Source organism: Cricetulus griseus, unplaced genomic scaffold (genome assembly GCF_003668045.3).
Source record: "Cricetulus griseus strain 17A/GY unplaced genomic scaffold, alternate assembly CriGri-PICRH-1.0 unplaced_scaffold_2, whole genome shotgun sequence".
NCBI lineage: Eukaryota > Metazoa > Chordata > Mammalia > Rodentia > Cricetidae > Cricetulus > Cricetulus griseus.
In genome coordinates, this window is record NW_023276919.1 from 1,366,462 (window position 1) to 1,378,933 (window position 12,472).

Genomic DNA, 12,472 nt, shown 5'->3' on the forward strand with positions numbered 1-12,472 from the left:
CCTCTCCTCTTCTTCAGGGGAACATGTATATGTCTCTTAGGGACCTCCTTGTTTACAAGCTTTTTTGGAAGTGTGGACTGTAGGCTGGTAATCCTCACTGTGTCTAAAATCTGCATATGAGTGAGTATATACAATGTTTGTCTTTTTGTGTTTGGATTACCTCTTTCAGAATGGTTTCTTCTAGTTCCATCCATTTTCCTTCAAATTTCAAGAATCCATTTTTTTCCACTGAGTAGTACACCATTGTGAAATGTACCATATTTTCTCTATCCATTCTTCGGTTTAGGGGCATCTAGGCTGCTTTAAGTTTCTGGCTATTACAAATACTGCGGCTATGAACATCGTTGAACATATGTCCTTGTTATATAAATGTGCTTCTTTTGGGTATATGCCTAAGAGTGGAATTGCTGGATCTTGTGGTAGGCTGATTCCCATTTTTTTGAGGAGTCGCCATATTGATTTCCAAATTGGCTGTACAAGTTGGCACTCCCACCAGCAGTGGAGAAGTGTTCCCCTTTCTCCATATCCTCTCCAGCATGAAGTGTCATAGGTGTTTTCGATTTTGGCCATTCTGACAGGAGTAAGATGGTATCTCAGAGTTGTTTTGATTTGCATTTACTTGATGGCTAAAGATGTTGAACACTTTCTTATGTGTCTTTCAGCCATTTTAGATTCCTCTATTGAGACTTGTCTATTTAATTCTGTACCCCACTTTTTAATTCGGTTGTTTTGTGTTTTGGAAACTAGCTTCTTGAGTTCTTTGTATATTTTGGAGATCAGCCTTCTGTCAGATGTGGGGCTGGTGAATATCTTTTCCCAGTCAGTCTGTTTTGTCTTGCTGACTGTCTCCATTGCTTTACTGAAGCTTCTCAGTTTCAGGAGGTCACATTTATGAATTGTTGACCTCAGTATCTGTGCTACTAGTGTAATGTTCAGGAAGCAGTCTTCCTACCAATTAATTCATGGGTATTTCCCACTTTGTGTTCTAATAGTTTCAGTGTGGCTGGATTTATGTTGAGATCTTTGATCCATTTTCACTTAAGTTTTATGCAAGGTGATAGGCTTGGGTCTAACTGGAGTCTTCTACATGTCTGCAATCAGTTATGCCAGCACCATTTGTTGAAGACGTTCTCTTTGTTCCATCGTATAAATTTGGATTGTTTGTCAAAAATCAGGTGTTCATAGGTGTGTGGGTTAATATCAGGGTTTTCAGATCTATTCCATTGGTCTAACCTGTGTATGTTTGTGCCAATACTAAGCTGTTTTCAAGACTATAGCTCTGTATTAGAGCTTGAAGTCTGGGATGGTTATGCCTTTAGAGGTTCCTTTATTTTACAGTGATGTTTGGTATCCTGGGTCTTTTGTTTTTCCATATAATGTTGAGAATTGTTCTTTCAATGTCTGGGGATTGCATTGAATCTGTAGATTGCTTTTGGCAATATTGCCATTTTTACTATGTTGATCCGACCTATCCAATAGCATGGGAGATCTTTATATTTTTTGGTATATTCTTTAATTCCTTTCAATTCCTTTCATTAGAGACTCAAAATTCTTATGGTACAGGTTTTTCACTTTTTTGGTTAATGTTCCTCCAAGGTATTTTATGTTGTTTGTGGCAATTGTAAAGGGTGATGTTTCTCTGAATTCTTTCTCCACCAATGTGTCATCGGTATATAGCAGGTCTACTGATTTTTTGAGTTAATCTTGTATCCTTCCACTTTGCTGAAGGTGTTTATCAGCTGTAGGAGTTCCCTGGTAGAGTTTTTTGGGTCACTAATGTAGACTATCATATCCTCTGCAAATATGGAGAGTTTGACTTCTTACTTTCCGATTTGTATTCACATGATCTGCTTTTGTTGTCTTATTGCTCTAGCTAGGACTTCAAGGACAATATTGAAGAGGTATGGAGAGAGTGGACAGTCTTGTCTTGTACCCGATTTTAGAGGAATTGGATTGAGTTTCTATCCATTTAATTTGATGTTGGCTGTTGTCTTGCTGTATATTGCTTTTATTATGTTGAGGTATGCTCCTTTTATCTCTGATTTCTCCAAGACGTTTATCATGAATGGCTCTTTCGTATTGTCACTTTTAGGTCTGGTTTAGGCAACTATTTTATTGAAACTTCTTGGTTGCAGCTCCCCCTCATATGTAGAAAACATTTTACAGCAGTAGGTACACAATCTTGGTTCTCTGGCTATCAAAATCGTTCCAGCACACCCCCTTTAGCATATACCCTGAGGCTTAAGATTAGCAATTGTGTTTTAGATGTATCAAGTGGAAATTCCATTCTGTTCATCTCTGCATTTTGGTCATTTGTAGCTTTCTGTAATGGTCTCCATCTGCTGCCATTAGAAATGACACTGGTTTAGTGATACGGCAATAGTTGGTTCTCTTTAGGGCCTATGGCCTCACTAGCATGGGTAGTATGCATGAATCCCTTCCATTGAGTGGGCCTTCAATCCAATTAGATAGCTGATGGTTATCTCAGGAAGTAGTAAAACTATTTCACCTTTTGGGATATCTTACCATTCTGGTCACTGTTTTGTTAATAGGTGTTACAGATAGTAAGACTGTGCATTGTTTTCTCTATTTGACAGGTTGCATAGCTCCTTCCAGTACTTTAAGTGCTGGTCCTTGGGAAGAAGTTTATTTTAGGTTGGTTCCAGATTGATTCCTCCAAGTCCTTGTCTAATGTGTATTGTGTCTTTAACAATAGTGTCTTACTAAGCTTTCATTTCTGGGGGTAAACAAGGGCAATAGGAATAGTTTACATTGTTTTGGGAGGCTCTTGGATTCCCCTGACTTCAAAGGAGGTTTCTCATGCCTAATTTTAGTCTATATCTCTTAGAAAACATTGACATCCCAACTGGAGTAACTTCATTTAAATTATGTGCGCATGCACACACACACACACACACACACACACACACACACACACACACACACGCACGCACTTAACTACACACACAAACACACATACACCATATATACACAGTCACATACACAAACAGTAACATGCGCACTCATACACTTACACACCCACAGACATATTCTCACACAAATATACTCACATGACCCAGTGATATGCCACCTCCACCCCCCAACTTCCCCCAACTCCCCAACCCCTCACCCCTGGCTCTGGATTACAGGTGTGTGTTCCAACCCACAGCCTAATCTGTCTACTGGGGATGGAACTCAATTCTACATGCTTGCATGGCAAGCAATTTACTGGCTAAGTTCCTTCCCAGAGTCTTGAAATAGTTTCATTATTTCAGAAGATTGTTGTAATGTCTTCCTGTGATGTCATATGTAAATCTGCCAGTACAGCCTATATCGCTGTGGGCTCTCATGGGAAATGACATGCTTGTCACACATGTAGATGCCCTACTTATCTGTTCTTAGGAATATGTGGCTCTGTGGATCGTCTCAGCATAGAGGTGTTAATTAATTTTGTTTCTCAGCTATGATATCTGCTGCATTATATCTCGGTCTCCTGAGTGACAATGTGTCAGTCATCCAAAATGTTGTTCAATATGATGTAGATGTATGTAAATATAAACATATATGTAATGTGAATGTGAGGGTTTTGAGGTAGATCAAGAAAAATACAGGACCAAATGGGATAGAATACAAAATGTAAGTGGCACTTTGCTAGATTGCCAGGGAGATGAATTCCCTCAAAGTGGGTGTCCACACCCCAGGTGAGGAATAGGCCAGGAACTGGAGAACAGGGACAACAGGGAGGGCTGTGTTTGTAGGTAATGCTTATCAACAGCAAGACTGCAGCACACATTCACTCAGGATGCTATAAAAAGTCACAGCCCAAGTGGCTTAATAGCTGTATCCCTTCACTGTGATGGGGGAATGGAGGTTCAAGGTCAAGGTGTGGGTGTGGTGGGTTTCTCTGAAGGCCTGTCTCCTCCCAGTGACCCTATTCCATGCCGAGTGTGTGTTTGTGTGTGTGTGTGTGTGTGTGTGTGTTTGTGTGTGTGTGTGTGTGTGAGAGAGAGAGAGAGAGAGACAGAGAGAGAGAGAAAGAGAGAGAGAGTGTATACCCATTTCCTCTTAAATGGACCCAGGACATACGGGATTAGAGCCCACACATAAAATCTCATTTCAGTTTCATTACTTCCTTTTGAATCTTTTGCAAATACATGTTCTGAGATGCTCAGAATTGGGACATTCATATAGGGAGCCATATTTCAGCCAGGCACATGAGTGAGCCCCTAGATCAGAGGTTGGGAGAGCAGCAGCAGCTTGGCTTCTCATAGCCCAAGGTTTATCAGTTGCTAGAAGATTAGTGTACACTAAATAAACAAAATATGTTAGTTTGGGCAGAAGTTATTTCAATAGGCTATGTGCACATTTTGGTTTCTATCAACTGATTTTCAGCTAAGAGCCTCAGCTTTTTAAGAAGTATATAACATCACGGTCAATATTCAGGTACCATTGTAGACTTATTTATGTAGTAATCCATTCCCATGCTAACTTGTAATATACATTGTAGGCTATTTTCTGACACCCAGGTTTTAAAGCCAGAGCAAAAACATTTTGAATGCTTATAATTTTATAGGTCACAAGCTAGGATTTGCTTTCAGTGGTGGTGGTATGTGTTTTTTTTTGGGGGGGAGGTTGCAAGCAGGCTGGCTTGCAACTCATGTAATGGCTCAGGCTGGCCCCTCATTTATGACAGTCAATCTGACTCCATCTCCTGGTTTTACAGATGTAAGCCACCATCCCCAACACAAGAGAATTTCAAAGCCTGTTTATAACTATTTGGCCTACTTAATAGGGGAAAGCCAAGAGAATATGATAAAATATTCTTATTTGAGTCTGATATTCTTCAAAACAAAATCCTAGCTATTGGTAAAACTCCGGGTCAGGACTGGAGAGGTGGTTCAGTCGTTAATAGCACATGTTGTTCTACCAGAAAACCCAAGTTCCCAGTCATGTCAGGCAACTCACAACCATCCGTAACTCTAGTTCCAAGAGATCAGATGCCTCTGACCTACACAAGCTCCTTCACTTGTGTATATGTGTATATATACCCATATGTACACACACACACACACACACACACACACACACACACACACACCTACATATAATTAAAATATAATATCAAAAAATTTTATAAAATCTTAGGAAAATTATAGTAAGATATGTCAACCCTATATGGCTAATTAGCAAATGCCAGCACACATCATTTGAAACCATGGTCCCTGAAGTACACAAAGTTTCTGTGCAAAGTCACAGACTTTGTATGTAGGTAACATGCCTTGTCTGTGGGTCTATGAAAACATGGGCATGGGTGTCTGTGTTGCTGTTCACCATTGTGTAGTGAACCATATATACACTGTGATTGCTGTCCTATAAACGAGTGACCCCTGGGGCATGAGAGCAAGGTGCTGTTGGAGAAACTTAGTGAGTTAATGAGAGTGAATTGTTAGAGTGTTCTTCTGCTCGATAAAATCCCACTGGAATTTCAAACAATAACTGAATACACAAAATGCTGTCCAGGGTTTGACGGGTGAAACCTTGATCTAAGTGAGGCTGTTTGATTCTGTCTCAGGATACGGGGGCTGCCCTTGCCACCTGTATTTTCTCTGTCCCCATGAAGGTAAATTCAGGGGCTGTGTTGTTCTTAATGATAGGAATCAGAACATGTGATATTATAGTGACTGTTTTCAGCATCCGGGGCGACTCAGTTGGCTACAAGCTCTGCCTCCTATTGCCTACATATTTGTGTGAAATGTGTCTTATATTTGATGGGTCGGTATCACTGTTGCATGTCTGTCCTTCTTTGGGTGAAGAAAGGATGGCCATTGGAGAGCTATGGATGGCCAGCGTAGACCGGCTTGTCGTGATGTGCTGAGTATTTGTATGGTCCTTGTTTATATATGGATGTGTTGGAGATTGAGTCTTTGTTGCCTGTCAGTGGCTATAAATATTGATGTGTTTTTATGGGTATCGGATAAGATTTTGTGACTATCCTCTGCATTTGCAAAAAAAAGAAAAAAGTTAATTGAGTAATATACCAAATTGGATCCTTTACTATAAGACATTCACTCACACACGGGCTCCATATAGGGAGGAGAAGTTATTTCAAAAAATGCAAATTGCCAACTTTGTATCATAATAATGGCCAGCTATTACAGTATAACGTGAATGATGCCTTGTGAGGACCTAGGCTCTCACAGTCACACCTCACCTGTGATGCTCCTGGGCTAGCACCTCAGAGGATGCTCTCATCGCTATACCAATTCATTTGTTTCTAGGTCAGCTTTGCTGCTGGCTTTTGATAATTTTCTCTCTTCTGGGAGATGTGTGTGTATTTTTGTTGTTGTTGTAGTTCTTTGAGACAGGGTTTCTCTGTGGCTTTGGAGGCTGTCCTGTAACTAGCTTCTTGTAGACCAAGCTGGTCTCGAAGTCACAGAGCTCCAAATACCTCTGCCTCCCGAGTTCTGGGATTAAAGAGCGTGCCACCAACACCTGGTGAGATGTGTGTTTTTTTCCCAAAGGTAGGAAAGGGCAGAGTAACACTGTGGAGACCAAAGCTGCAGGTTATGTGTGGCCAGCAGATGGGAGCTGAATATTTTCTTATAAGGTGGGGGCACTGTACAGCTGGAGAAGGTTTATTGCACATCTGTAGTGGAGCAAGCATGAGGGTACCTCTCCTCATACTATTGGTCAGAGAGCTGTTGGTCATCTATGGTAAGCCGACATAGAGGGCCTATGTGTCTAAGTCCATATTAGGGCCTCTGAAGGGTCAGGAAGTTCTCTGTGAGGAAGGCAGGAACCATAGAAATGCAGGTGGCTCCTTGGCTGTGGGAGGCAACATTATAGTTCATTGTCCATAAAAACTATGCTGTTTCCAAAATCATTGCTAGAAATCACAACATTGGTGCTGGAGGTCCCAATTTATCTTGAAATGTATAGCCAAACTGTGGTTATAAACTATGTATGTTATATACAAAATTGTATGTCCTTACACAGTATCCAGATTCAATGCTTTTAAAAATCGCATTCGATTCACCTTGGTAGTCTTCCATTCTTTTGGAGTAGTGTCTGGTAGTACATGCTGTATCTGCTTTGTGGCTAACCATTAGCCATGATCTGAATCTGAAAGTTGCAAGGGCTATGCCGTGGTTTTGATGTGCTGTGAGGATATCTCCCAAAGGTGCATGTGCTAGGATCTTGGTCTCCTACATAGCAATGTTGAGGTGGTGATGACTTGGTGGGTCCAAAGAAGACGTGGGGCTGTAGTTAAAGGTCTGACTCCAGAATGAGTCCATGGTCTCAAGGGAGTGGGGTAGATCTCAGGAGACCGAAATACATCCCAAGAGGGCAGGTTTTACAACATGAATTCAGCTTCCTTGCTTATTCTTATTTCTTCCCCCTAAGACATCTGACATTCTGCACAAGTTTTCTTCTTGCCACCAGAATCATTAACCCATGTAAAATATTTGTGTTTGTTTGTTTGATTGTTTTATCCCATTGCTGTTAGAAAACACTCTGGCAAATTCAACTTTAGGGAGAAAAGACTTTTTTGACTCACAGTGTCAGAATACAGCTCTTCACTACAGGGGAGTCAGAGTGGCAGGCACTGGTTATGTTATGTATGGAGTCGGAGGCTGTGAAGCAGCTGAATGTCTTCTGTATGGAATAGGGAGCTGTGAAACAGCTGGTTGTAACATGTCCCCAGTCGGGATCAGAGAGTAATGCATTAACGCATGCAGGCTTGCTGTACTCAGCTTCCCACTTTACTCTTCTACTGTCTAGGAGATGGGTCCATTATCCTTGTCTATGAATTTTCCACTACCACCACCCAAAGCCCCACTGAATGCCTTTTCTGTCATTAAAAAAATGAACAAGATAATAGTTTGTATATCATTGAGAAAAATCTCTCCTTCTGCTGCAAACATGAAACAGAGCTTAAAATTATAGAGAGTAACTGCCTCTCAGTAAATGATTGAAAATAATTATGCAGTCAAATAGACATAAGAAACATTATTGTTCCTCATTTGTAAGAATGACGTCCAGGAGCTCACACTTTTTCAGGTCAGCTACTTCTGTGTTACTCTCCAGGCTGATATTGACCCATTTGTTCATCATTCTTCTCTTATTGAAATTGTGTTACAAGATTTCTGGTCATTGTTTAGCTTTTCTTGTATACTGCTGCTTTTATCAGCTACTGGATGAAATCTCTAGCATGGCATACAAAGTAGTCATTAATCACATTACATGGGATGTGCATTTAATGTAGCCTCTCCATTGTTGCTTAGATTGTTAGTTGGGATTATCCTTCTGGATCGAAGACCATTTGCCTAGTGCCATGTTTCTCTTTAATCCTATTATTTATGCCTCTATTGAGGTATCTCTTTTATAGCTGTCATCTATTCTTCCTACAATCAATCTTCCTGATCTCTCTTGTTCTCCACTCCCTTTCGCTACTGCACTGCTCTTTCTCCTACATGCATCCTCATACCCCATGCTCTATAATTATTCAGGAAATCTTTTCACTGTCCCATACTCTGAGGAACCATGTATGACTCAGTGTCCTACTTTTGTTCCTAGCTTCTTTGGAGGTATGAATTTTAGGCTAGTTATCATTTGCTCTATGTCTAATATCCGTATATTATTGAGTAAATAAGATGTTTGCATTCCTTGTATTAGCTAACTCACTCAGAATGGTTTCTTCTCGTTCCTTCTAATTTTTTCATTGTTTCTTTTTCTACTGCGTAGTACTCATTGATTAATTGCATCAAATTTTCTTTCTTCATTCTTTAATCGAGGGATATCGTGGATGTTTCCAGGTTCCTAGTATTATAAATACTACTTTTACGAACATAGCTGGATGGATGTCCATATTGTATTAATTTACATCAATTGATTATGTTCCAAAAAGTGGAATTTCTAGATGGTGAAATAGACTGATCCCCTATTGTCAAAAAAAATCCCATACTGACTGCAGGAAGGGTTGAACAAGTTTTCCCTCCCAACAGCATGAGAAAAACATTCCCATTTCTCCATATCCTCTCCCACATAAACTGTCCATGGTGGATTTCTGTATCCAATTTGGCAGGTGTAAGATGTGGTTGTTGTTAACATTTCCCTGTTGTCTAATGATGTTGATCAATTTCCTATGTGTCTTTTAGCCATTTGAGATTCCTCTATTGACCAGCCAAAATCCTGAATGTTCAATGACTTCAATCTAAATCCAGCCAGAAAATAACACTTGGCAGAATAACTGTGAGGTAGCATTGAATGAATGAATTTGAAGAGCAAACCACTTCCTGAATATAATATTAGCACAGACACTCAGATCAACCAGTCAGTAATGGGACGAAATGAAACTGAGAAGATTCTGTAAGAAAAACACATAATCAACAAGAAAAGAGAGGAGACCACACAATGGAAAAAGATCTTCACCATTCCCAGATCTAGCCAAGGGCTAACTTCTAAAATACATCATAACAGAAGAAACTATTCAGCCAAAGACCAAATAATCACATTAAAATTGGAGTTACAGGACTAAATGGACAACACTCAATAGGGTTTTACCTCTTATGGAAGCAAAAATCTTCTAATGAAAGACTTGGAGGTGATCCTTCACAGGCTGTATTTAGTGAGGTTGCATACTCTCATGTTGGTTAACAGTAACAGGTACTTGAAAATGGGAAAACCTTTTTTCATAGGATCATTTGGAGATTTAAGTCCATTGTATGGTTAAATTTGATGTTGTAAAATGGCACATATCTTAGGTTATTAAAATCCCCAAGTACAAAACTGCATCTCAGATGCTCTGTTTTTCTTGGGCCCATGGTATGGGCAGAGAGATTTCTGTCACAGTTGCCAGGAAATTCTTAGGATCTCTCTGTCACAATCTATTACGTCTTCAAATTCTAAACCAACCACACCCACTCATGACCTCACAATATATCCTTCCGGACTTAGGCAGAAGGTACAAGTCTGTCCCTGGTTTTAACTATTTTTACTTTGGCTGCCCCACACTAACGTACTATGACTTCAATCCAGTACACATGTAAGTAAATGTATCATTATACCACTTCAGTTTCTTGATGACCACATATATATATATATATATATATATATATATATATATATATATATATCCCATATTCTGCAGTCCCCAAAATGTAGTTTTTGTGAAGGTTTAAGGCTTAATGTTATTTCACTCATAATTTTTGGTACATTAGTTCTGATCCTTTCAACTATTTTCCTCCAAATTTATTTGAACTTGAAATAAGATTGTCAATCACATTTCCCTGTTTCTCCCCTCCTCCCATGCCCCCAATTATCAAACTACCTATCCCATAACATTTCTACTCACTAAGGAGGGTGAAGTCTTGTTCAGTTTCTGTCATATTTTTTGGATTGAACCTATCCCATACCTTTATGTGAAAACAGCGCCCAAAATCCATTCCTATGGAAGGGATAAATACTCATATGTGAGACTGTTTTCTAGATTCATAGTAGATTTGTTTGTTGAATACATTTTATAAGTTAAGAATTGTACATTCCCAGAGTCATCAGCCTACAGAGGCAACCTAATTGATTTTGAGATTTTTTGGTGATATACTTGAATAAAATTGCCCCTTTTAAGGTATAGACACCATATCTTCTTTCTATGTATACCTTAGTCTATGAAACTAAGCACTATTGTTGGCAATGCTCCCAATTCATGTTTACAAGCTTGGATGTGTCCACTGGAGTTTCCTTCATGTCCAATGTCTGAAAGTTTATCTCTGTATTTTGAGACAATAATTTTACCTGTTCTCACTAAAAAAGTAAATGACTATACAGAGAATGTTATTCTCATCTTTTTATCATTGGATTATAACCTGTTTTAATCTCAGATTCTTTTTAATTTCTTTTGATAGATAGTTTTTAGAAGTGATCACTTTTTTCGTTCTTTGAACTTGGATAGCTCTAATACTCAATATGGCAAGCTATATTATATTGTGCAAGCATGTCTTCTGCATTTTTGATACATAGATGGATTTCTCTCATTGCCCATTCCTCAGATTTACTTAATGAAACACTGTCTTTAAGCATTAGAGGTCCATGTGCTACCCTTTATTCTACGTGTGCTCAGAGAGTATCTGAAATGCATAGGTCAGTAATATGGAAATTCAAGGATGTCAGATTTGACCAGAGAATTCTTTCATGGATTATGTGCATGTGTGAGAGATAGTCCCTCAAAGTTTAAATGATTTACTTCATGCTATATGTTTGCTAGCTAGATAAGCCACAATGTCAGTGGAAAATTGTGAAAGGAAACTCTTTGTATTTCACGTGTTTAAACAATCTTTCATTATGTCATAGACATTTCTCCTACTAATATTCTCACTAAGAAAATACACATCTTTTGCTTCCTAATTCTACATTTCCACTAGAATAACTTGTTGCTTATATGCAAAACAAATCGCAAGGATCAAACCTTTATCTTTCAAAATGATTTTAAGATTCATTTGAAGTAATATACTTTGAAATGAAGTGATCCAAGAACAAAATTCTCATGATTTTAAAAGGGACATTGCATACTAGATAAAATAAGAAAGGATCAAATAAAGAAGGAAAGATAGGAGAACTACCTAATATGAGAACGGAAAATATAAAAATACAATAACAATGAATATGGTGAGGGAATAATATTACAGGATAAAGTATATAAATTGATTTGGAAATGGCTGGAAGGACAGAGGAAGCAAATACGGATAAAATACATGAAAGCAGAATTGAATATTGAGATGGTAGATTTTTATGATTTCAGTATTGTACATTCTAGTTAATATAATTTAGATTATATAGCAATAACTAGTGTTAAATAAGCCATGAAAGTGCACATAAGTGATTGTGTTCAAACATAGAATGCAGTTTTTATTATAGTATAAGTTAATCTAAAAATATTGTATATGACATAACAATTGTCTTATTTTACTAAGAAGACCATTTCTGCCATGTTCAGCAAGACCAAAGTTCCTTTTAAAAATTCTGTAAGGTTGAAGCCTCCTGGTTTACCTTCACGCACTTTTTGTCACTGATATTGTTGGATAGTTTAGCTTATGTTTGAGGTTTCACAACTTTAAAATTATATCAAACTGGAAAGAACACAAAATAAAGGGATGATTGGGAGAACCCATATCAAGGGGAAACCACAATCATATAATAATCTCAAAAGGTAAAAAAAGCAAACATTAAGAGGACCAAAATTATCCCCTCATCTTTAAGGGAAAATGTTGGGGAAGTTTTAGCCAACTGTAGCCATGCCTGCTTAGGGGCTGGCTAAAGCTTCCCCTAGGAAATGGAAGAATAGCCAGGACATGTTGTGTCCCCTGGACATGTGGAATGGTTTGATATACAGAGCAAATGAATAGGTAGGGGAACTCCATAAAATTTGAATCTGTCTATAGAATTCATTTTTCTCTCTTTTCTAACAAGCATGATG